We start from the raw sequence: 21,401 nt of genomic DNA on the forward strand, positions 1-21,401 counted from the left end.
CATAGCCCAAGAGGCAATCCACCACACCACACTGGAGTAGGGTATTACACCACAACGGTGGCCCGAACCAGTATAAATCTTGTGTCTCGTGTTCTTTGGGTCCGTTGAAGCTAGGCCGGGAGATCGTTGAGTGTGCGAGCTAGAGAGGGCGGAGATCTTCGTGCGCACCCCAGTGTTCGAACCTCAAGGGTTTTGCCGCAACCTAAAATCCGACATTTGGCGCGCCAGGTAGGGATGTGTCGGAGTCTTCCTTTCGCCAGTCAATCCCTCGACACTCCGCAGCTCCAATGTCCGGCGACCCAAGGACCAACGTCGACCGGTGGGGAGCCTGGCCGGCCCAGGCGGCCCCGCCTGCCCAAGAAGACCTCAACCCCACGCCCCAGGTAGCACGCGCACCGCCAAGCGTTGCAGGGCACGGGTGGCGCGGTCAAGCGCCATCCACCCTTACTCCACGCTGAGTACGGGCAGTTGCAAGGGCTTCAAGCCACGCTGCGGCCACGGCGCCGCACACCCGATGGGAACAAGCAAACATGAGGGCTGCTCTCACGGTGGCTCACGAGCTGTTGCGATGCCGGCTGATGGAGAGTGGCCGGGATGCACTGCTGGAGCACATCGCCGAGCTACTGGACACCGCGGCCTCGGGAGCGCCTCCCTTCTGCTCCCTGCTCACACCTTAGGCTGCGGCCAGATTGCATGGCGGGCCTCGCCGCGCCCGCGCGCCCCCGAGCGCGCCTCTGGGCACCATCAACACTGGCGTGGCCAACGGCACCGGACGCCCAATCGCACCCCCGCCACCTCCAACGAGCGTAGGTACGAGCGTCACCTCCTACGGCCCCGGCGGGGTGCCGCCCTACCAACTTCTGGGCGGTGCGCTGGGCTGGGCAACATGGAGCATGGGGCACCACGGCAAGGTCTTCGAGGCGGCGGCCTCGAAGGCCTACATACCCCGCATGATGGACCAGGAGTATGCGCTGGAAGACGACCCCGGCTCGTTCCTCGAGCCGAGCTGGGAGGAGGAGGCACTAGAAACTGGGGCTTTCCATGAGCCTCTCGAAAGCCTCACCAACCATGCCAGCAACAACAGCTATAGGGTACCACTAATCTCTCAGGAACAAGCTTACGCTAACCATGGGTCGCAGTAGGATCAGGTCACGATGGCCGACGGCGGCCCCAGTTCGGCGCCCCCCTTCCGTGAGGGGGAGTGCACTGGGGGCTTGTAGGATCGAAAGTATGTCTAGAGGGGGGGTGATTAGACTACTTGACCAAATAAAAACTTAACCTTTTCCCAATTTTAGTTCTTGGCAGATTTTAGCTATTTTAGGACAAGTCAAGCAATCATCACTTGATTCAAGCAAGCATGCAAAGAGTATATTGGCAGCGGAAAGTAAAGCATGCAACTTGCAAGAATATAAAGGGAAGGGTTTGGAGAATTCAAACGCTATTGGAGACACGGATGTTTTTCCCGTGGTTCGGATAGGTGGTGCTATCCTACATCCACGTTGATGGAGACTTCAACCCACGAAGGGTAACGGTTGCGCGAGTCCACACAGGGCTCCACCCAAGGGCAACGGTTGCGCGAGTCCACACAGGGCTCCACCCAAGGGCAACGGTTGCGCGAGTCCACGGAGGGCTCCACCCACGAAGGGTCCACGAAGAAGCAACCACCCACAAAGGGTCCACGAAGAAGCAACCTTGTCTATCCCACCATGGCCAACGCCCACGAAGGACTTGCCTCACTAGCGGTAGATCTTCACGAAGTAGGCGATCTCCTTGCCCTTACAAACTCCTTGGTTCAACTCCACAATCTTGTCGGAGGCTCCCAAGTGACACCTAGCCAATCTAGGAGACACCACTCTCCAAGAAGTAACAAATGGTGTGTAGGTAATGAACTCCTTGCTCTTGTGCTTCAAATGATAGTCTCCCCAACACTCAACTCTCTCTCATAGGATTTCGATTTGGTGGAAAGAAGATTTGAGTGGAAAGCAACTTGGGAAGGCTAGAAATCAAGATTCATATGGTAGGAATGGAATGTCTTGATCTCAACACATGAGTAGGTGGTTTTCTCTCAGAACATATGAGTAGGAATGATGTGTGTGTTCTGGTGGCTCTCTCATCGAATGAGAAGGAGGTGGAGGGGTATATATAGCCTCCACACAAAATCCAACCGTTACACAGATTTCCAATCTCGGTGGGACCGAATGAATAAACTCGGTCTGACCGAAGTAGTAAACCTAGTGACCGTTAGGAATTTCGGTGGGACTGACATGCAACTCGGTAGGACCGATTCGATTAGGGTTTGGGCATAACGTAATCTCGGTGAGACCGATTACACAAACTCGGTGAGACCGAGTTTGGTAATTAGCTAACCAGAGAGTTGGTCAGGCAAACTCGGTGGGACCGATTTGCTCTTTCGGTGAGACCGAGTGGAACTCGGTGAGACCGAAAGTTACAAAGGGGAAACACTAAGTTTACATTGCAATCTCGGTGGGACCGATTCGCTCTTTCGGTGGGACCGAAAAGTACGAAAGGGAAACAGAGAGTTTGCAACCCCATCTCGGTGGGACCAAGATCCTTATCCGGTAGGACCGAATTGCTAGGGTTGGCAGTGGCTAATGACAATTGAAACTCGGTGGCGCCGGATAGGAAAAATCGGTAGGACCGAGTTTGGCTTAGAGTTTAGGTCATATGTGGATATGGGAAAGTAGTTGAGGGTTTTTGGAGCATATCATTAAGCACATGAAGCAAGAGGCTCATTAAGCAACACCTCATCCCTCCTTAATAGTATTGGCTTTTCCTATGGACTCAATGTGATCTTGGATCACTAAAATATGAAATGAAGAGTCTTGAGCTTTTGAGCTTGAGCCAATCCATTTTCCTTAGCATTTTGAGGGTTCCACTTTCATATCCATGCCATGCCAATCATTAAGCTTTCCTGAAATAATCATCTTGGAATAGCATTAGCTCAATGAGCTATATGTTGTTATGAATTACCAAAACCACCTAGGGATAGTTGCACTTTCAATCTCCCCCTTTTTGGTAATTGATGACAACATATAGATCAAAGCTTCGACAAATCATAATAAGCATGAAGTATATCGTCGCTTTGAGAAGTATGTGATAAGTAAGAGCTCCCCCTAAATTTGTGCATATATATAATTTGCTTTGGACTGCAAATGCACAAGGAGTTAGAGTCATGGGTTACTCTTCCATGTCACATACATCTTGGTGGAGCGCTCAAAATGATAAGAATGAAATACATGCACTCATCACCAAGAATAGTGAATGATCACAAACGATAGATAGCATGATAATATTTGAGCAAGCATTAAGCAAACATTAAGTGTAGCTTATGATCAAACACATGATCATCGATGTCTCACAAATAATGACATAGTATCAAGCACTCAAAAGCAGAAAAGGTTCGAAAAGACCACCAAATAAAGCAAGAGAGAAAAGCAACACTCTCTCTCTCGAAGCCTATGATCTATACATCTTCTCCCCCTTTGGCAACAAGTTACCAAAAAGTTCCTAGAAAATGCATAGTGCTAAGTCGTCGCTCAGGCTTGATCTTCAGGTGGTGGTGGAGTCCGGATCACTCCAAGGACGAAGGCTTCTGTAGATGTTGAAGTAGTCGCTGGAGTTGGAGCTGAGGTAGACGCTGGAGCTGAGGCTGTGGCTGGTGCAGATGTTGTAGCTCTGGTGTCAGCAACTGGCAGTGCAGACGACCTCGGACCTCGTGGCACTCTAGAAAAAGCATGAGTTGTGGTCGTGCCTCTCCTCTCATTCATGTCCTCCTGGAGCTGCTCCACTACAGACTGGACTTCTGTTACCTTGACATCCAAGTCATAGAACTTCTGTTCCATGATCCTCTCTAGGCTCTGCTGATTTTTAGTGAGGTTGGCTATACTTTGCTCAATTCTCAGCGAGGATGCAATCAAGTAACTGAGCTGCTCTTGTTTGGTCTTCAAGAAGTACTCAGATGCCTCCTCTTGAGTAGGCATCCTGGCAGCTTTCTCCTTCTTCGTCTTCTCCTTCTTTGCAAATGCTTGTGCAGATGATGGCTCATTCTTTGTCATCACAACTTCATTGTTCTCAAAATCTGGACGCATGGGCAGGTGTTCCTTATCCAAAAGATATACGCCCATGCCCATCTTGGAGTTGATGAGCTCCTGAATCTGAGGGGCATATCCACAGCTCCTCTTTTGATCTGCAGCTGTCCTCTTAATGGTTTCCACAATGAGACTCGTGACCTTGAATTTCTGAGGCACGTCAAAGACATGAAGCAGGTTGATCGCGTGACCTCTGATCATCTTGTGATCTCCAGACTTAGGCAACAGAGTGTGCCTTAGTATCCAATTGATAGTAGGCAATCTTGAGAGCAGATAGTGCACTAAGCCAAACTTGAATGTGTCAAGAGCTTCATTGGGAATTTCCTTGTACATGTTGGACATGGAGTTATGGTCCATTTTCTTCTTGGCATAGATGTCCAAGTCCTCATCTTGCTCTTCTGGGGCATTGATGATCTGTGCCCACTCAGCCACTGTAGATTGGTACCTTGTACCCTCTGACATCCATGTAATCCTTCCATCCGGATAAAAGTGAGCTGTGGAGTAGAACTGCATGATGAGTTCCTCGTTCCACTTTGTGAGCTTCTGCCCAACAAAGTCCTCTACTCCACACGCTCTGAAGCTGTCCTGAACTCCTGGATAGTGCTCTTCATTTTCCTTGATGTATGTCCAGTCGACCCATCTCATGTCACAAACGATTGGCTTCTTGTCAAGCAAAACAGTCTCATAAAAATCTTGTTGCTCCTTTGTGTGAAATCTGTAGTCCACGGTAGTCCTTCTCCTAGAAGCATATGGATCTGCTTCTCTCCATTTCCTGAGCCCTGAGTCTCTCCTGAGCTTCATGTCCTCAGCCACAGGATGAGCATCGTTGTGGTCTGGGATCTTGGGCTTGAGCTTCCGAAGGACACTCTCTTCCTCTTCTTCAATAGCTTCAGGCACTGGGGCCTTGTTCTTTTCTGCAGTAGGTATACTCCTTGTGTTTCTCTTTGGAGCTGTCTTAGGCTTAGGTGCAGCCTTAGAAGCTTCCTTGGGCTTGGATGCAGCTCTCCCTGACCTTATGGCATCTCCCATAAGTTTGGCTGCCTTGGGTGCTGGTGCAGCAACCTCTTCTTCCTCCTCCTCTTCTACCATGATGGAGGCTCTCCCAGGCACTTTGGCTACAGTCTTCTTTACCCTCTCTTTCCTCTTCTTACCCTCAGCAGCAATGGGCTCAATGGGAGCAGGTGCAGGCTTCTCAGTTGATGCTCTAGCTTTTGACATGGGCTGCCTGCCTGTTGGCCTCTTGATTTTCAGGCCTGGCTTTGAGCCTTGAGCTGGCTCAACCCGCTTGGAAGTGGCCTCTTCCTCTGCCACATAGTCTTCATCCTCAGAATCAGACGTTCTCTTCTTCCTTTGACGTGTGGCAGCCTTAGGCAGATTGCTGGGTGTGCTCCTGCTGCCATCATCAAAAGAACTTGAGGGGCTAGTGCCCTCACTCATCACAACTTGCTGCTCTGAGAGGTTCTGGCTGTCACTTTGATCAGACATGTTGCAAACTGACTGCTGACCCTGTGAATAGATTATAGAAGAGATAGAGTGGATGAGCATCACAAAAAGCAGAGATTTTTGCAAAAGATTAATTCAAAAACTTAGTTTTAGTTTCCACAGAAAGCATCTCGGATCTACCGATTTTCAAACTCGGTGACACCGAAGCAGTTTTGGCACCAGAACCGGTGACTCGGTCAGACCGAGTCACAGTTCGGTGGCACCGAGACTGCTAGGGTTTCACAGAATTCCAAAATCGGTCGCACCGATAAAGTTATTCTCGGTCAGACCGAGTTTAACTTGTGCAATGGCAAAAGCCAGATCGGTGGGACCGAGTTTTTCAACTCGGTGGGTCCGAGATGGTTTCGGCGGAAACCTAACCCTAAAATTTTCGAAATTAAACCTAATCTACGAGCATTTGACTAGATAGAAGTTATCAATCGTGGCAAGATTCATGATGATCACAATGTGCTAGGAATCAGATTGAGGAATAGCACAATGATCAAGTCCATACCCTAGTTCGGCGTGGACTTGCTACGGCGGCAACGGCGGGGCAGAAATCCGTTGACGGCGGCGAAGACCAGCGACTGGAGGCTGCTTGGCGGCGAGGAGACGATCCGGAGACCTCGGGGGCAGAGCAGGCTATCGCGCGGGCGAGGAGGTTTCGGAGAAATTTCCAAAATTCTGCCCGTCACTATATATAGCCCGACCCTGTCGGTGTGACCGAGTGGAACAACTCGGTGGCACCGAGATGCAAAACTGTGTGCAGTTATTGCAACTCGGTGTGACCGAAAGTTCAAATCGGTTGCACCGAGATCGAAAACCTAGATCAACTTAATGAACTCGGTAGGACCGAAAGTGGAGTATCGGTCAGACCGAGAATCATAAAGAGGTTTTGGAAGTTTAAGTCTATGACGAATCGGGGACTCTGAGCGCTCCTCACACAGAGTGGTTCGAATCTGACTTGATCAAATTTTGTGATGCAGCATGTAGAGTTTGAGACAAGAAAAGCATAGATAGCTAGAGGAGGTTCTTAGGCATTCTTGTCCATCCACTTGGCAAAAGAAGAAAAGCCAAACAATCAAAACAACAAGTGGATGTCCTTGAATGAGTAAAATATGCAATCAGCATGCTCACACAATAAGATAGCAAATGAAATATGTGGCAAAGCATGCACAACCAATTCTAGCATCTATCAAGCAATTTGCGATGATTAGGTCATCTATATATGAGTATATTGACTTAGGAGTCAAGTGAGAACACTTGATCATAGGTCATACTCATCGTTTAAGATCAAGTGGGGTTACCACTTTTACATAAAGCATTGTTTTGTTCACATCTTTAGAGTTGCTTTAGCTCAAGTCTTAGAGTAAAGCTCCCCCTAGATGTGATATCCCCCCTAAGAGGGATGAACTAACCTTGGGTTTTGTCGATGATGACTTCATGTAGATATTGAAGATGTGGATGCTCAATGTTGATGTAGATCTCTTGGAGCTATCCATTTGAGTGAATTGCACTTTCAATACCTACATGGGTTAGTCCCACAAGGAACAAACAAGGATATCCATAGACATAGAGTGATGCACACAAAAGATGATGTCCATGAAAACTTTAGGTTACCTTGTCCCTTGTCTTACCAACAAGAGGGTTTGTGACTCCTTGAACTAGTGCAAGATGTGGAAGTTGATTGCACTTGTTCTTGCCAAAATGATAAGAGTGAAGTATGTTGGCGGAGTCACCCTCAAGAACTCTCTAGTTCTTCTTCTTTTGGATCCACATCATCTTGATGGGAATCCTTGGAGTTGTAGTCGTACTTGATGAAGTGGAACTTGAAGTAGTCTTGGGAATCCACTTGACTAAGGTCTTAGGAGCTTCTTCAAATGCATCAATTTCCTCTTGAAGCTTGTCCTTGCCTTTTTGCTCGTAGTCTTGTGGTGGAAGATCATCTTGAGCTTGTGTCCCCTTGAAAGAAGTATACTTCTCTTGTTGAGGGACAAACTTCGTCTTGGGGTATTGATCTTCTTCCCATTCAACTCCATTGGCATTGAACTTTCGTTCAAAACCAACACCTTGATTCTTCCGGTGCATTCCTTGCTTGCGCACAATTTCCTCGAATTGCTTACTCCCGGCAAGGCTTTTGTACACTCCTTTCTCTATAATTCCCTTCAATAAGCTATTTTCTTGCTCAAGTGTAACTTGGCTAAGAGAATCATTAGTGGAATCAAGAGAACTACTAGAAGCAACAATATTGGATTTAGCATGATCATTGTTACTACTAGAGGAAGAATCTTTCTTGTTAGACTTGACTTGAGGCATGTAAGTGGATAAGAGTAAACACTTGGCAATGTAAGAAGAACTTTTCTTGCGGAGATCATCATTGATTGCCTTTAAGAACTCATGCTCTTGCTCAAGATTGAGCTTTTCAAAGCGTAGCTTCTCATGAGCTCTTAAAAGTTCTCGATGATCTTTGAAGATAGTGTCATGAGCTAACTTAAGAGTTTTTAGTTCTTTAGTTAGAGCCTCAATCTTCTCCTTATCATTGTCATTCGTTTTATCTTGATTAGCATGATTAATTGGTCTTTCATCATAGTATTCATCACTAGAGTTGTCACCAATCAAATCATCACCTAACAAGTCATCTTCATCACTATTGAAATCAACATACTCGGGGTGTGTTACCTTAGGACCTTTGGCCATGAAGCATCTTCCAATTCCTTCAATTGGTGAGTCAAATATGTCGTAGGAGTTGGTTACACAAGTGCTAGACCGGCAACACCTTCATCTTGAGTATCTTCGGAGTCGGAGTGATAACTTCTCTCGGAGTGGCTGTCGGAGTCGGAGCCGGATACCCATTCACCAACATGAGCTTGATGTCTTCGTCTTGTGTAGCTCCTTGATGATTTTTCCTTCCTTTCCGAATCCTTGCTTCTCCGTGAGTATCTTCGTTCATAACGATCATCTCTACTCCTTCTCTCTCTTGGTGGTGATCCTTTGCTTCTTCTTTTTGGAGAATCTTCTCTTCTCTTGTAGGGAGCCGTACACTCATTGGAATAGTGTCCGGGTCTTCCACAATTATAGCAGTTTCACTCTCGACTAGAAGATCTTTTATCATTGTAGGACCTTGATTTGGAGCTTCTATCTTTGCTTCTACTCTTGTAGAACTTGTTGAAGTTCTTCACCATTAAGCTCAATTCTTCATTGAAGTCTTGTTTCTCACTTGATGATGTAGGGGCTTCACATGAGGCTTTGTAGGCACCACTTGATTTGTTGTGAAGTTCCTCTTTATCCTTAAGTGACATCTCATGAGCAACAATCCTTCCAATCACCTCCGTTGGCTTGAGATCTTTGTAATTGGGCATCATTTGGATCAATGTGCACACGGTATCATATTTTCCATCCAAGGCTCTTAGGATCTTCTTGATGATGAATTTATCGGTCATCTCTTCACTTCCTAAGCCGGCAATCTCATTTGTGATGAGAGCAAGCCTAGAGTACATTTCGGCGACACCTTCACCATCCTTCATCTTGAACATGTCAAGTTGGCTTTGAAGCACATCCAACTTGGATTCCTTGACGGAGTCGGCACCTTCGTGCATATCAATCAAAGTGTCCCAAATTTCCTTTGCATTCTCAAGGCGGCTGATTTTGTTGAATTCTTCGGGGCACAATCCGTTGAAGAGAATATCACAAGCTTGAGCATTGTATTGCAACATCTTCAACTCATCCGCGGTAGCTTCACGGTTTGGTTCTTTCCCATCAAAGAAGTCACCTTGCAAACCAACACACACAATAGCCCAAACGGCGGGGTTATGTCCAAGAATATGCATTTTCATTTTATGCTTCCAACTGGCAAAATTAGTACCATCAAAGTAAGGACCTCTACGGTGATAATTTCCCTCGCTAGACGCCATACTCTCCTAGGTTGTGAAACCAAGGCTATGACCACCAAAAGCTATGGAGATCAAGCAAATGGAGACCAAAGCTCTGATACCACTTGTAGGATCGAAAGTATGTCTAGAGGGGGGGGGTGATTAGACTACTTGACCAAATAAAAACTTAACCTTTTCCCAATTTTAGTTCTTGGTAGATTTTAGCTATTTTAGGACAAGTCAAGCAATCATCACTTGATTCAAGCAAGCATGCAAAGAGTATATTGGCAGCGGAAAGTAAAGCATGCAACTTGCAAGAATATAAAGGGAAGGGTTTGGAGAATTCAAACGCTATTGGAGACACGGATGTTTTTCCCGTGGTTCGGATAGGTGGTGCTATCCTACATCCACGTTGATGGAGACTTCAACCCACGAAGGGTAACGGTTGCGCGAGTCCACACAGGGCTCCACCCAAGGGCAACGGTTGCGCGAGTCCACACAGGGCTCCACCCAAGGGCAACGGTTGCGCGAGTCCACGGAGGGCTCCACCCATGAAGGGTCCACGAAGAAGCAACCACCCACAAAGGGTCCACGAAGAAGCAACCTTGTCTATCCCACCATGGCCAACGCCCACGAAGGACTTGCCTCACTAGCGGTAGATCTTCACGAAGTAGGCGATCTCCTTGCCCTTACAAACTCCTTGGTTCAACTCCACAATCTTGTCGGAGGCTCCCAAGTGACACCTAGCCAATCTAGGAGACACCACTCTCCAAGAAGTAACAAATGGTGTGTAGGTAATGAACTCCTTGCTCTTGTGCTTCAAATGATAGTCTCCCCAACACTCAACTCTCTCTCATAGGATTTGGATTTGGTGGAAAGAAGATTTGAGTGGAAAGCAACTTGGGAAGGCTAGAAATCAAGATTCATATGGTAGGAATGGAATGTCTTGATCTCAACACATGAGTAGGTGGTTTTCTCTCAGAAAATATGAGTAGGAATGATGTGTGTGTTCTGGTGGCTCTCTCATCGAATGAGAAGGAGGTGGAGGGGTATATATAGCCTCCACACAAAATCCAACCGTTACACAGATTTCCAATCTCGGTGGGACCGAATGAATAAACTCGGTCTGACCGAAGTAGTAAACCTAGTGACCGTTAGGAATTTCGGTGGGACTGACATGCAACTCGGTAGGACCGATTCGGTTAGGGTTTGGGCATAACGTAATCTCGGTGAGACCGATTACACAAACTCGGTGAGACCGAGTTTGGTAATTATCTAACCAGAGAGTTGGTCAGGCAAACTCAGTGGGACCGATTTGCTCTTTCGGTGAGACCGAGTGGAACTCGGTGAGACCGAAAGTTACAAAGGGGAAACACTGAGTTTACATTGCAATCTCGGTGGGACCGATTCGCTCTTTCGGTGGGACCAAAAAGTTACGAAAGGGAAACAGAGAGTTTGCAACCCCATCTCGGTGGGACCGAGATCCTTATCGGTAGGACCAAATTGCTAGGGTTTGGCAGTGGCTAATGACAATTGAAACTTGGTGGCGCCGGATAGGAAAAATCGGTAGGACCGAGTTTGGCTTAGAGTTTAGGTCATATGTGGATATGGGAAAGTAGTTGAGGGTTTTTGGAGCATATCATTAAGCACATGAAGCAAGAGGCTCATTAAGCAACACCTCATCCCTCCTTAATAGTATTGGCTTTTCCTATGGACTCAATGTGATCTTGGATCACTAAAATATGAAATGAAGAGTCTTGAGCTTTTGAGCTTGAGCCAATCCATTTTCCTTAGCATTTTGAGGGTTCCACTTTCGTATCCATGCCATGCCAATCATTGAGCTTTCCTGAAATAATCATCTTGGAATAGCATTAGCTCAATGAGCTATATGTTGTTATGAATTACCAAAACCACCTAGGGATAGTTGCACTTTCAGGGCTGCCGGGGAGGAGCCGGGAGCAAGGCCCCTCCCTGCATCGCACGGAGCAAGACATCCCCCAGAGGTAGGCCCTCTGCCGGGGAGGTGCCAGCGAGCCTTCCCCCGATAGAGGACCCATGGTAGCCGAGGGCGCCGTTGGCGTCCCCTTTGCCCCTGGTGTCATCCTGGTTACCGGTTACCCCCAATGGTGGTCGAGGGTGGCGCAAGGCGGGGCACTCGTCTGGCGATATGAAGTAAGGCTCGCGCCTGTGAAGATCTCCGCTCGTGACACTCTCACATAATAATGAGTGGGGTCGTACACACCCCGGAGTCTCAGGAGTGCCGCCCTCAGGCCTCGGGGGCTCCCTCCCACGACTAGTGGCAGCACTTAGCTCCGCGCTGGTGAGAAGACAAGAAGACTAGACTAGGTGCCGGACGCGGCCATTTGCTTTCATCTCTCTTTTTGTAGCCCTGTTTTCTGGCTTTGGATTTAAGTTGAAGCTAAATTTTCGTTGACAAGCGCGGGGGTGTCTTTTCTCGTTCGTGCGATTTCTTGCGATTTGGCTCCTTTCCCTGGTTCGGGGTTCACACCTGCTGCCTCCCCCCTTGAGAGCTCCTCGCGAGCGGAGGCTGGGCACGGCATGTGCATGCTTCGCACACGTCCTTCCATGGCTAAACGCTCGCTTCTCGTGAGGCCCCCTCGGGCGGATCGACAGGCTCCTCCGGAACTCAAGACCTCGTGGCCCGGTCCAGAACTGGCCGGACAAAGGTAAACTGCAGCAGTAGGCTCATGGCGGGACTCACAGATTTATGGAAACACATCTTTAGCCTAGCCTAAAGAACAAAAGCAATAATCTGTTTACATGAGGGGCTTCCCCTCCTGAAATGCTCTTACAACCTTCAGGGCTGTGCTTGAGCTTTCATATGCAGGGTCAGCGTCAAAGAAGCGTGGGTTCAATCGGACATGTCGCACACCGCATCCTCCGGGTCGCCCTCAGACGCATCGCTGGCATCGCTGTCACCATCGCCGACATCTCCGTCACCGGCATCGTTGCCGCCATCTCCGGCACCACCCTTGCCATCGTCCACCACGCTGCCTCCATTTGCAGCGACCACCACCGCACCATCCTCGGAGGTGAAGGCCCTGACTAGGGCATCCACATTGTCCTCATCCCAGCGCGCCAGGTCATCCCGGATGGCCTGGGGCACTGGAGCAATGGCGGCGTCGAAGTCAAAGTTGGGGTAGGTGTTCTAGAGATGGCTGAAGACACGAGAGAACGCATGCTTGAGCAGGCCGCAGCTCCTATCCTCGACAAGCACGCGAGCCCTCTCGGATCGATTCTCCAAGCGCGTCACCACGTCAGTGAAGAAAAGGAGGTGACTGGCGTAGTCGTCTGAGTGGGGATGAGGCACATTCTAGTCACAGATGGCGCCCATCACCGCGCTGGCTCTGGTCCTGAGGTTTTGGAGCATGGGGGCGTGCTCGCGCTCCAGCGTCCATCGCCGGAGCGCTTCCTCCCTGCCCCGCTGCGCGGAGGATTCAGTGATGACCCACAAGTATAGGGGATCTATCGTAGTCCTTTCGATAAGTAAGAGTGTCGAACCCAACGAGGAGCAGAAGGTAATGATAAGCGGTTTTCAGCAAGGTATTCTCTGCAAGCACTGAAATTATAGGTAACAAATAGTTTTGTGATAAGATAATTTGTAACGAGCAACAAGTAACAAAAGTGAATAAAGTGTAGCAAGGTGGCCCAATCCTTTTTGTAGCAAAGGACAAGCCTGGATAAATTCTTATATAGAGAAAAGCGCTCCCAAGGACACATGGGAATATCGTCAAGCTAGGTTTCATCACGATCATATGATTCACGTTCGGTACTTTGATAATCTGATATGTGGGTGGACCGGTGCTTGGGTGCCATCCTTACTTGGACAAGCATCCCACTTATGATTAACCTCTATTGCAAGCATCCGCAACTACAACAAAAGTATTAAGGTAAACCTAACCATAGCAGGAACCATATGGATCCAAATCAGCCCCTTGCGAAGCAAAGCATAAACTAGGGTTTAAGCTTCTGTCACTGTAGCAACCCATCATCTACTTATTACTTCCCAATGCCTTCCTCTAGGCCCAAATAATGGTAAAGTGCCATGTAGTCGACCTTCACATAACACCACTAGAGGAGAGACAACATACATCTCATCAAAATATTGAACGAATACCAAATTCACATGACTAGTAATAGCAAGACTTCTCCCATGTCCCCAGGAACAAACGTAACTACTCACAAAGCATATTCATGTTCATAATCATAGGGGTATTAATGTGCATATAGGATCTGAACATATGATCTTCCACCAAGCAAACCAACTAGCATCAACTACAAGGAGTAATTAACACTACTAGCAACCCACAGGTACCAATCCCAGACTTGGACACAAGAATTGGATACAAGAGATGAACTAGGGTTTGAGAGGAGATGGTGCTGGTGAAGATGTTGATGGAGATTGACCCCCTCCTGATGAGAGGATCGTTGGTGATGACGATGGTGATGATTTCCCCCTCCCCGAGGGAAGTTTCCCTAGCAGAACAGCTCCGCCAGAGCCCTAGATTGGTTCTGCCAAGGTTCCGCCTCGTGGCGGCAGAGTCTCATCCTGAAAGCTTGCTTATGATTTTTTTCCTCAACAAAAGACTCCATATAGCAGAAGATGGGCATCGGAGGGCCACCAGGGGGCCCACGAGGCAGAGGGCGTGCCCAGGGGGGTAGGGCGCGCCCCCCACCCTCGTGGCCAGTGTTGGGGATATAACTACTGGGCGTAAACCGGCCTATCTGGGCTGGGTTAACTTCATCAGTAGTTAAGTATGTTAAAGCCCATGAAGGTAGATGAGGGCTTAAATCCCATGATCGGTTTAAGGCCTGTAGCCGTAAACCGGTGTCGGTATGTAAACTTGTATTGTAAGTTAGGAATAAGTAGAGACCAAACCGAACACATATATGAGCCGGTGTTGGGACTCTGTAAACCGATGGGCGTCACCCATGTATATAAGGGGACGACCCGGCGGCGGTTCAAGGACAACTGACAACAACTCGAGACTTAGGCGAAGCTTGTTTGCTCCCTAGTCATCGAAACCCCATCAATTCCATCACAACTAGACGTAGGCTTTTACCTTCATCGAAGGGGCCGAACTAGTATAAACTCTCTTGCGTCCCTGTGTCCGCTTTAACCCCTTCAAGCTAACCCGTTGCGATGGCTCCACGACTAAGTCCTTTCATGAGGACATCTGCCGTGACAAAACCATGACAGTTGGCGCCCACCATGGGGATATCGCATGATGGTTTCAAGTTCTTGGAGGGCCGCTTTGAAGGACTCGAGGGCTACGATGTGGGCCGGATGACTAAGAGTCGTCACGGCAAGCTCTACATCGATGATGCAGGCTGGGGCCCTGAGGCCGGCTCAATTGAGTACGGGTATCGGGTCCCCTTTGGTGGCATACACGTTTTCATCGGCAAGATCGGTGAACCGGGCCCTAAGCCGGACATCTGCACCGACCTTGTCGAAATGGCTCAGCGTGCGTGATCCGCCCGGGTTAAACCGGCCGTGAAGCGTGCCTTCGTGGGAGTCATCCATGGAGGAGGTTATGAGGATGGATCGGAATCTCGTGGCGAGATCTTCATTTATGCCGGTGACGAGTCATCAACCGGGGAAACCGAATCTCTATATCAGCTACAAGATGGCCGGATTGGGGGCTGTTCCGATGGCGACAGTATTCCGGACCCCTCTAATCTACCCAACCGAGTTGGAATTTTCATGGCCGGCACACAAGCAGCGCTTCATTCTTCAACCGCTGGGCCAATAACCTCCGGCTCAGTAGCGGCGACAGCTACCGGGGCAGGAAGCTCTGTACGCCCGCCGGCTCAAGTCCTATCAGATCTATTTGATGCATTGGCTGTGCTTATGGCAGAAGCTAACCCGGCGGATCAGGACGTCCACAACGCGGAGATTGCAAAGGTGAAGGAACAGATCACCCAAGCCAAGGCGGACCTGGCAGCTGAGAATGCCAGGATGACCACAGAGCGGGCTGCTTTAGACGCACAAGCCTACAGGCTCATGTTGGACCAGAACGCGTCGCATGAAGTCATGAAGAGGAAGTACCGATCCCGTTTGCCTCCGGTTTTCGAGGCCAGAGACCTTTTCAACACCCCAGGAGCAGGAACCAGTAATCCGTTGGAGGGAAACCGGGCGGAAGCTCCTGGGACCGGCGCGCCGGTTCAGCCCCGTCTGATGGATCTGCCTCGTGAAAACACTGTTATACCTCAGGTTGTTTCAACACCTCCGGGTCACTACTCCAATCCGATGGACAATTTCGTTGCTGCTGCTGCACGGCTGGAGGCCATTCCAATTAAAGGTGACTCACCGCAGGCGGTAGAGACGCGACGGGTCAAGGAGCTTCTTTGGACAGCTTTGGTCCAACAGGATGCATACTCGTACAGCCGCGACCGGATCCACTCGACCCCTCATCCAAGCCGGAGCTATAGCAGGCATATGGATGAACCGGCAGTGTCAAGTAATGAATGACATGGAGCACCCCGCGGCAACAACCGGGCGGGTGGTGCTGATAATGCTCAGGAAGTGGTGGACCGGGCCCGAGCGCGCAGGGAGGCCGAGTTAGCCGCACAGTATCAGGCTCGGCAGCTTACGCCGGTTCGTCCAACTATCTCGGTCGAACCCGGTGTTACTTCTAGTTCTTTGGGGGTGCCTTTCCTTGTCCCCGCTTTACGCAATGTGCGCCTGCCCAAGGATTTCAAGGGCACGCGCAAGGTACCAAATTACACGGCGGATCAACCCCCAGAGACATGGGTGGAGAGCTATGAGATGGCCATGGAGATGCTTGATGTGGATGATGCGGCATGTGCGAAGTACTTCACCATGATGCTTGAAGGAACGGCCCGTACTTGGCTAAAAAGCTTACCGGCCAATTCTATCAGTTCATGGGCCCAATTACGAGCCCGGTTTATCAGTAATTTCAAGGATACATGTAAGTAGCCTATGTCGATAGTGGACTTAGCTGCCTATGTCTAGGAGGAAGGAGAATCGACGACTCATTGGATGCGTCGGGTCTTACAAGTGTTGCATTCATCAGACCGCATCAACGCTGACACTGCAGTCATGTAACACCCTCGATGCGACTATATCTCCCACGTGTCGAGGCACGACTTAGAGGCATAATCGCATTGAAGGCATATGTCGCAAGTTAGGCAATCTTCACAACATCCCATGTAACATAAATAAATAAAGGGGAGATAACATAGTTGTCTTACACTCACCACGTCAATCAAGTACATAAATAACATTACATCATCCAAACACTCATGGCCCGACTACGGCGCCAAAATAAAAGAGAACCCAACATGCGACACAGTCCCAATCACCCCCAACTGGGCACCACTACTGATCATTGGGAAAGGAAACATAGTAACGTTGAGAGTCTTCGTCGAACTCCCACTTGAGCTCAAACACGTCTCCTGGAGCGGAATCATTAGGCCCTACATCTGGTGTAATAGTAATCTGTGAGCCACAGGGACTCAGCAATCTCGCACCCTCGCGATCAAGACTATTTAAGCTTATAGGTATGGCAAGGTAAATATATGTGGAGCTGCAGCAAGCGACTAGCAAGTATGGTGGCTAACTTATACGCAAAAGAGAGCGAGAAGAGGAGGCAAAGCGCGAGCGAGAAACTAGAGAGCAACCTGCGCAAACATTACTCTAACACCGTGTCCACTTCCCGGACTCCGCCGAGAAGAGGCCATCATGGTAACACACTCGATTGATTCATTTTAATTAAGTTAAGGTTCAAGTTATCTACAACCGGACATTAACAAATTCCCATCTGCCCATAACCGCGGGCACGGCTTTTGAAAGTTCAAATCCCTGCAGGGGAGTCCCAACTTAGCCCATGACAAGCTCTCACGGTCAACGAAGGAATAGACCTCCTCCCAAGACGTTCCGATCAGACTCGGTATCTCGGTAATTCAAGACACTTCGACAGGTTAAAACAAGACCAGCAACACCGCCCGAATGTGCCGACAAATCCCGATAGGAGCTGCACATATCTCTTTCTCAGAGCACACTCGGATTGTCTTAGGTACGGGTAGGCCAGCCCAGAGTTGCCCCTGGTGGCCACCGGTAGCTGACAGGTGGACCAACACTCAGAGGAGCACTAGCCTGGGGGGTTAAAATAATGATGACCCTTGAGTCTGCAGAACCCAAGGGAAAAAAGGCTAGGTGGCAAATGGTAAAACCAAGGTTGGGCATTGCTGGAAAAGCTTTAATCAAGGCGAACTATCAAGGGGTTCCCATTATAACCCAACCGCGTAAGGAACGCAAAATCCGGGAACATAACACTGATATGACGGAAACTAGGGCGGCAAGAGTGGAACAAAACACTAGGCGAGAGGCCGAGCCTTCCACCCTTTACCAAGTATATAGATGCATTAAGATAACATGGCAATATAATGATATCCCAACAAGTAAACATGTTCCAACAAGGAACAACATCTCCATGTTCCAACAAGGAACAAACTTCAATCTTCACCTGCAACTAACAACGCTATAAGAGGGGCTGAGCAAAGCGGTAACATAGCCAAACAACGGTTTGCTAGGACAAGGTGGGTTAGAGGCTTGGTTCAACAATATGGGTGGCATGATAAGAAAGTGGTAGGTATCGCAGCATAGGCATAGCAAAAGAGCGAGCATCTAGCAAGCAAAGATAGAAGTGATTTCGAGGGTATGATCATCTTGCCTGAGATCCCGCAAGGAAGAAGAACGAGACCATGAAGAAGTCAAACGGTCGTAGTCGACCGAATCCTCACAACACGACGTTACCAGATTATCGAGACGAAGTACACCGGAAAGAAAGCAAACAACATAGTAAACAACCAATACATCAACATGGCATGATGCACAAACAAATATGATGCATGTTCGGTTTAATGAAGCATGGCATGGCAAAGTGCACAAACAACACTACAAGTTAAGTGGAGCTCAATATGCAACGAGTTGCATATTGACGGAACACCACGTGATTTATTTAGTTCGATCTTGTTTATGTACCCAACAATATTAAATGTTGTTAAACATGGCAAGAGGGTGAAGCAAAATAAAACTACCTAGCTAGGCAAGTTTAAATGAGGCCGGAACAACAAACCACAAGTCCGGAAACTCCTTCTTTGCATATATTAGGTTTGGTACTGTTCTGCCCTAAACACAATTTTAGAGTTATTAAACATGCAAAGTAAAGACACCATGATAATCTAGGCATTTTTCTACCCCATTTACATATAAAGTTTATTAAATTTGGAGCTACGGTTATTTAGTTATGAATTAAATCATTTTAGCATGGCATTTGCAAAAACAAGCAAACAACAGTTTAAACATTTTAAACATAGATGAAAGTTGCAAATTATTACACTAGATGAAATTTTAGCCATGTTACATATATGACATGTTTTAAATGGATGCATGGTTCAAAAGTTATTAGCAGTTCAAAAATAGGGGTCGTTCTATAAATATGCAATGCTCTGAGAAAATTAATAATTCGCTGCCAACTGAAAAAAAAACGGGCCAAAACTGGCAGGCTGGCCCAACATGAAAAAAAATAAGGGCGCACAGGGGCAGCCTCACCCATGGGCTTCGGTATGTTTGCGGAGAGGCTTGTGGATCCGGCGGCCCATGGCGATGGTGACGTAGAGGCGGCGCTGGGCCTTGCAGGAGGAGCTCGGTCGTTGGGGCGGCCCGGTTCGATGCAGAGAAGGCGGTCAACGCTCGGGACGAGCGAGTCACTGCTGCTCGTTTCTGAAGAAGAAAGGCAGCGACAGGTAAAACAGCGGCGATGCAGGGACTTGGCGGCGCCGGCGGCAGGGAAGCATGGACCCAGCCAGATCCAGGTGATGCAGAGGGTTGGGGAGGAGCATCGACAACTCGGCGTCCTCCAGGCGCGGCCAAGGAGGAGCTCCGGCGGCGGGCATCGCAGGAGGAGCTCGGGCCTCGGGTGCAGGAGGCGCGAACAGGATGCAGGGGAGGCTCGGGCAGGGACGGGCCAACGCAGGCAGCTCTGGCCAGGATCCTCCGGATCGAACGTAGCAGGGGATAGAGGGACCCTGGGGCAGCTCGATTTGGCCAGTGGCGGAGCTGAAGGCGCCGGGAACGATGGCGACAGGAGCTTGGCGCGGGTGAGGGACTCCGGCGACGAGGCAAGGCGGCGGCCACGGGCTTGGACGCACGAGGCTGGAGATGGCGGGGCACGATGCTGGTGACCTGCTGGTGGGTCTCCGGCAAGGAAACTGCCGGTGGTGACGCGAGGTGGTTGAGACGGCTGGCGTTGGGGAAGAACTCGAGGCCATCCATGGAGTCGGGTGCTCTCCTGTTCGTACCTGGTACAGAGACGGAGAGGGAGTTGAGAGAGAGGAGGAGAAGGAAACGGGAAGGAGGAAGGGGAGCAGAAGAGGTCGGTCCTGGTCGCAGGTGATGGAGCTTCGGTTGCCGGCCGGTGCTCGGGCTGTTGGGCCCCCAGGCGTTCATGGCTGCAGGAGGTGGACAAGGGGATCAGGGGAGGCGCTGGTTGGTGCAGACTAGGGAGAGATCGAGAGGTGGAGGACTACGGTTTGGGTGGATCGAGAGAAGATACCGATAGAGAAGGGATCTGGCGGCGATGGGACAAACTCCCAAACAACAAGGAAGAGCGGGTGGCGGAGGCTTCGGGATTGGGGAGGAGTGGATGGGACAGCCTAGGGTTAGGGGTTGATCTGTTTTGGTAGGTGGTTGGTTTATATTTATGAAAATAGGATTGAGGTTGGACCCTCCGATCAAAATCAGGTGGTCAAGAAAAATAGGCGAGGGAGTCCAATTAACAAAACAGAGATGTTTTATAGATGTTTGGGGATGATCCGGACACAACGGTAGCGACAACCTGGGTTGGGTCCGGGACAATTTCGGACGCGCACGTGAGGGGTTCGATGCACTGTGCAGAGAGGGTTTCGGACCGTGCAGTCGCATCGGACAACTCCGGAAGCGAAGAGGGGAAGGAGGATGGACTAGGTGGGCTGTGGCGAGACTGTGAGGGGGAGAAGAGAGAGAGAGAGGGCCCGACATCTGTTTCCGGAGACCGAAAACGTCCGACGTTAGACCGGCTATACTGCCGCTATAGTTTAATGGTTGAGCTATCAAACGAACTCCGAATGCGATGAAACTTGACAGGCGGTCTATCTACACTATAATAAGACCACACATCAACTCTCATCCCATTCCGAGAACACTTCCCGGCCACTTATAAAATACTATTTCGGACATGCCGCGGGCGCGTGCAAGTGTGGTTGGGCTCAGAACGGACACCAGAGAGAACGAGGAGGCCGTGACGGATGCAAGTTTTCGAAAACATGCAGATGCAATGCGGATGATGACATGGCAATATGCAACACGCAAGCGAATGACAAGACAACAACAACGAATAACTGGAGGACACCCGGCACATCGGTCTCGGGGCGTCACAACACTCCACCACTATGAGAGGATCTCGTCCCGAGATCTAGAATGGCACCGGAGGGATAACGGAAGAGGAAGATAAGCGATAAAACTAAGTTGCTTCTTTGACAAACGAGTGGAACCAAAGAACCTTGAAAAGGTTGAACAAATTGAAAGAAAGAATGCAATGAAGTAGAACAAAGTTGAAAGCACTCCGGTAGGGAAGAGTTTCAAGGAAGAACAAATTCAGACAGCACTCCGGTTGAAACAGAAGGCAAAAACTTGATAAAATGAAAAGAACTTGAGCAAAAGGGCACAACACTCCGGTTAAATGGATAAGCACGAAAAAAACATGAACTTTGACAACGGGATGATGGTTGAAGAAAGCAATATCACAATGCCTCCGGAACAGAAGTGAGAATGGAATGGAATGAACGACGAGAAACAAGATCTTGAGGGAGCACGCTTACAAGAAATGGTAGAACGGAGTTGTTGGAAAACCAACAA

This window comes from Triticum aestivum, chromosome 6A (genome assembly GCF_018294505.1).
Source record: "Triticum aestivum cultivar Chinese Spring chromosome 6A, IWGSC CS RefSeq v2.1, whole genome shotgun sequence".
Taxonomy (NCBI): Eukaryota; Viridiplantae; Streptophyta; class Magnoliopsida; order Poales; family Poaceae; genus Triticum; species Triticum aestivum.